Genomic DNA, 6,000 nt, shown 5'->3' on the forward strand with positions numbered 1-6,000 from the left:
GCATCCTCCTGTTTTAAAATCAGAGCAGCACTGCTGACCTGCTAGAGTCTCCCTGTCTGTTTTATTGCATGGTGGCTAGCTGGGGTGGATGGGCACAAACTGCAATGAGGCAGAAACAGATGAAGCATCCAGAATTTAAAGGTTAGAGAGGCGGAAATTATTAAATGACTGGTCATTTCATTGTATGGTGATACACAAGAGTAAGCGTATCCTAAATCCAATGTGTCAAATCAAAATCAACTCATACTTACGACAATTACATTATTTGTCACTGTTATTAGACCAGTCAGCTAAAGAACAAATAATTATGGATATGTAGCAACGTTAGCACTCATTTGATGTCGTGTTTCTGTCCATCCAGTGAATACAAATCCAGCATTAACTTTAGTTTTAGCTCCATTTTAGTCTCCACCGACTCCTGAGGAAAATAACTGGCTCTTTAGCAGCTCGATGCTCAAACTGTTCACCCATTGGCTAACTAGCTGGCTAACTAGTCTGTGTACTGTATCTATGTTCCCCAGTTCAATATTCTGTTAAAACACATTAACCCCTTTACTGTACTCAGTTCATTTTGACCTCTTTTAAGTTAAAATATTTCAGAAATATTATCCAGTTAACCTTATTTGCAGATGGCAGTAGTTGGTTTTTGGAGCCTTTCCTGATGGAAATGGTCAAAGCCGACTACTAACTTATTGATTTCCTAACCCCAAAATGTTACATAATTATTTTTCTCCCTTTCTTATCTTTTGCGTTTCTTTATCCTTTACTGCTAAATTTTTGGTGAGTCTTTCTCAATACAAAAAAGTAACTATTATGTAGAATAAGACCTGAGCCAGTGCAATAATAGTCCCCAAAATCGAATCCTTATGTCACATTAAGTGAATACAGAACTGGGGAACATCATTATGTGCTATATAGAGCTGGGGGAAATAGGACCCTTGGACCCTGGGAATACAGGACCCATGGATTGGTTTTTGGAGGGTTTTTTCTTATCTTAAAGCAGCTACTACAGCCAAAAACAATGCAATGTGCACTGTGAGCAGCGAATCAGAACAGAAAAAAATTCAGACTACTGAAACAATTGTAACTGTCTGTTTTCACTACAAACAAGCTCGCTTGCATGTGAGTCCAGCAGCCATTGTTTATATAAAAAATATTCATCGCATTTGTTTTAAATAATCTGAAATTTTGTCCATTATTTAACTGTAGCTTTAATGCTGAAGACTCTCATGTCTCCATGTGTGGATGTGTGTTATCAGAATATAGAAGGAGGGCAGTGATGAAAAATAGTTAATGTGCTCAGTCAACCTACTCTGGATCAACAGAGGAGCAACAAAATGACAAACAGGCCAAATACCCATAAATCCAAGAGCAAACTATCAGGGTGACACAGAAGATCTTAAAGACATAAAGACCGGACAGTAACACTGGACACAAGGACTCAGTTGTCCTGTCTCTCTGCATCTCTTTACACATTTCAGTCTGCGTGAAGATTATTTAATAATTGTAAACTATGCTCATTCCCAGGTCTCCCTAAGGACACATTAGATATTTGCACTATTCCAAGCAGTAATTTTGGATCTTATTTGATTCTTTTTATGCATTTAAAAATAAATTCCTTACCCGACAAGCGTTATAGTACTACTACTACACTTCTGTTCTCATATATTATAATATTACTACCTAAACCATTACTATACTGCCTATACTATCACTAACAATACTGCTACAAACTACTACCACCTGCATTATTACTACTACTTCTAATAATCTACTATTACAACTTCTACCATGGCCTGAATGGAGTTCTCAAGCTATTTACTATTTCACTTCTGTAAGAACCGTCTCCTGTAAATTACATTAATATCACACTAATTTGCAAAAACATGCTTTGAAAGAAACATTATGCCTTGCAGATTATGTTTTCTTATCAATATAATGAGGAGATGTTGTTAAAGTATCTACAAAGTTGCAAAATATGAATTGTAATCATGTATCTGTAAAATGTTTACTACAAATGCGGGGACTTACAGCACTTGGTTAAGGTTAGGAAAAGATGGTGGTGTAAACTTTTGCTACATGACGTGCTGAGTTGACGTCACATTAAGCAGAAACATGGCAGAAAAAAATGTAAATGTTGGGTTGATGTTAACATTCACATATTGAATATTTATTTTTTGCTGACATGTAATTTGTAATGTGGTACAAGGTTGTTACCGTTAGTTGCTGTCCACATAGACTGACCTAGATTAATTTGAAAATGGATTTATCTCAAACCAACCCTAATTAACCCTAATAACAGGTTTTAGTTTTAGAAAACAAATGCATTGCCCAAACGCTCTGAGCAATAAAATACAACACATCTTCTTTACAGTGTCCGTGTTGTTTTTACATTAAGACTTAAAGTTCATGAACACACCGAAGTCAGAACTTCTCAACTTGGAAAATGAGATCATCCGAGGAGAACATCAGCGCAGCAATATTACCTAGACGTTCTGAAAATGCTGGAGCCTACAATTTCCACAATGCACCTGCTAATTGGACCTTCTCTGACTGGTAGAACCAGAACCACAGAAGCCCCTTTAACAAAATCTTCATATTGCAAGAAATATTGTCAAATATCCAATATGGATTGATTGATTTGATTAGTTAGTTAACTGATTGATAACTTTATTTAAGAGACAGAACATTAAAAGGATGACATTTAAGCTCTCAGACGGACAGTTCAGCCGTGTGACCTCACAAGGATTTTGTATTTTAAATATTGATTTCCTATCACAACACTAAGTATATTAGTTGGCGTCAGCTGACGCAGAGGGAACGATTCCATTTCTCTATGTGTACCAACATTAGAGCCGTGACCCCTAAATTAGGAGCTACACAAAACAATTTGCATACTAATTACTGTTTTAAGGATTGTATTCTGAATTGTGAATGTAGGGGAGGACCGGCGCTGCAGTTTAATCAACACTGTTCAGCTGCCACCAGGAAGTATTAAAAACCAACTTAGAAGAAAAACAGAAACTTAACATTGCAACTGACATCATCTAAATTAAGGGTGAAGTTCAGCTCTGACATATTCCAATTAAGTCCAACACTGACCTCTTCAACCACAAATAGTTGAGGGTGAACCCACTTAAACTCCATTTACACAACTTTTAGCCACTTTCATTAGAAAATGTAGTGATATTTACCAGGTCAGACGTCAGATAATCTTTGACTTAATGCCTCAATATTTATAATGCAATAACATGTAGCGACTTGAGGATGTCTCACAGTGTTATTATTATAAAGTTCAGGGGAAAAGTTATTATTTCAGCTATGAAAAATTGTCAAAATTATATATATATATATATATATATATATATACATATATATATATATTTCAACTGTCAATACTGATACCACAATTTATCAATACAATTGTATATCCCATCCTATAAAGCAGACCAATACAAACATTAATAAATGGGGTTGGCCTTGTTTTTTTCAGGTCTTTACATTTAATAGTAAACTATCATTTTTGTTTTTGTTGTTTTAACCGTAATATGTATGCATATTGTTTATTTATGTTATTGTCCAGTAATCTCTGCCAAATAAATTTCCCTTAAGATAATAATCTGTTTTATTTTATGTTAGAACTGTGCAAATATTATCATATTGAACATACAAGTAGGCTATATTATAACACATTTCAAAATGAAATGTCAAAAAAGTTTTTTAAAAGTTCATGTTTGATGTTATCATGTCATGTTAGTTGTAGAAGGTCTGAAACACCATTTAGACAGTCATGAGGGCGAAAGTAACCTCTCACATAAATCCAAACTGATTAAATTCCTTTTACATTTCCGCTTAAATGCATTTTACTAGCATAACATGCTAATATAAGCTAAATTGAATGTATTTTTTTATCATGAAATGTGTCCAAATCAACAAAAATAACCAAGTAAACAAATATGTTCAGATGTATTGCAATACTAATTTTTATGCTAAAGAAACTTAAAATGGATTTTTTTTTTTTAGAGTGAAAGTACCAAAAGTTATCTGGTTCCAGCTTGTTTTCTTCCTATATTTAAACTAAATTTATAAGTTGTGATATTTTTTTTGGTCATTTTGGACGATTTTCTGAAACTGTATGGATCAACTAATGAACCGATAAATTAATAAAATAATTCACATAGCTGCAGTGATAATCAGTCTAACGCCTCTAAGACAGTAGATTTTTAATGTTTGATTTGGTGCATCTTTATACTGATGCAGGCAGCATTACGGCTGAGACAGTTGCTGCTCTGCTCACAGATCTATTTCCCTATTTTGGGAAGAGGGTCTTGTTTAAGGAGGCTATTTGAGATGCGCGTAAACATGGACTCAGCAGACACACAGAGAGCCTCAGCTGTTGCTGATTAATCATCGGAAGGCCGTTTTCGCTCACTAAACCGATGTCAGTGCTACCTGAGGGGGGAATCCCTGCTGGAGCACCCATAGGCCCGCACGACAACTTATAGGGTGCACACAGGCCTACGTGGAAACATGCACGGAGCCTATATGTTCTGCAAGCACTTGTCTCCAACTCCAAACATTGCCAGGCCGTGCAGAAGATGCCAGAACATAAAGCGACAGATTCATATATTAAAACTGGGGGTCCAGGTGTTCAGCCAATCAGCAGCAGGATGGGCTCACCAGGCTGTAAGCACCGGTATCCGATACTTGCGTTGACAGACGCCAATTATTTTAATGGCACACCCATTAGACGGTATCACGAATCCATTGCAGCCCGTTGCAATGGATCATATCTGCACGATGATGAGGAGCAATGGGAGTATAGACAGGTTCAGACCTGCGCTCCGGACTGACGGACCACATCACATCACTTATCGACACGGATGTTAAATTTCATCTAATGTGCCCACTATGATCGCTCACATATCCATTTATCTATCACTGGTGATGTTGCATTAACACACTGATTATTCCATATCACTGAGTTTGCATCATGCGTTATTCATTACCTGGATTTGTATTCCGGGGAGTTTATGTAGAAACTGCGAAATAGCTCCAGTCCGCCCCCTTTATTATTGTTTGGTTCGGATCACCCTCTCAACAGTCTCGGTATAATCTCGCTGTTTGGATCTCTTGAGTCAAACGTGCTCCTCGGAGCAAAAAAGCCCAGCCACTGTGTCGTCCTCATGTACGGAGAGGCAGGTCCCCCAGCCTGCTCGCTGTATTGGCGATTGGATCAAAAACCGGCCAGAGGTGATCGCCTTTCGTCCTCTCCTTGCCTTGGCGCCCTCCTCCCCAGATCCTCCCTGTCTGACGGATTGACCGGGTCGCAGAGCTGTCAATGACGAGGGAGGAGGTGGAGGAGGAGGTGTGGAGGGAGGGGGGTCGGTATTTTAAGATTAGAGATGGATCTTGTGAGAGCGTCCGCACGGCTCTCCCTCCTCCTGCAAGCCGTGAATCAGCGCTCTCCTCCTCCCCCTCTCTCTCTCTCCGCTGCAGGAAATCTATGATGTCGCTCCTCTCTTCCCCCGGCTTCTCTTCTCTACCGAATCGGCACGCTGAAATTAATATTAAACACTGTCTTACATTAGAAAAGCTCTCCGCTGTGCAGTCAAGTTACCAAAGCCTGTCAGCTGGACTTTGCGCACCATCGGAATGACCACGGTGCGTCTCCTCCTCTGCGCTGACTCAGTTTCTGGAGCTTTGCTGGAGATCTATCTAGAAATTGTCATCCCTCGGATAATAATTATTAATATTCGGCCTATTATTCGCGGTGCAGGTGTGAAATGGTTGCTCCCTACAGCCCTCCGCCCCCCATTTTTTTTTTCAAAAGTCGCACAGACAGGCTCGGTTAAAGGCGCGCAGCTACGTCACCATCGGCTGAGAGAAGAAACCTGCACCACAAAGCATGAATCTGATCCAGGCCCCACAGCCCACTGTGACAAGTGTTCACAGCAGGAGGCAGGGGGAGGAGTAAAGAGGAGAAGCTTGTAATTAAGG

General features: G+C 39.0%; 1 protein-coding gene across 1 annotated transcript in view; it reads right to left on the reverse strand.

Annotated features, from left to right (window-relative positions):
* Nucleotides 1-5,764, reverse strand: part of slc8a3 (solute carrier family 8 member 3) — a 133,390-nt gene extending 127,626 nt beyond the window's left edge. Inside the window, exon 1 of the mRNA XM_059352957.1 lies at nt 5,010-5,764. The gene's annotated coding sequence lies outside the window, so the exon portion shown is untranslated. The remainder of the gene's footprint in view (nt 1-5,009) is intronic.
* Nucleotides 5,765-6,000: the final 236 nt, after the last annotated feature.

The sequence above is a fragment of the Centropristis striata genome, chromosome 16 (genome assembly GCF_030273125.1).
Source record: "Centropristis striata isolate RG_2023a ecotype Rhode Island chromosome 16, C.striata_1.0, whole genome shotgun sequence".
NCBI classification, from domain to species: Eukaryota; Metazoa; Chordata; class Actinopteri; order Perciformes; family Serranidae; genus Centropristis; species Centropristis striata.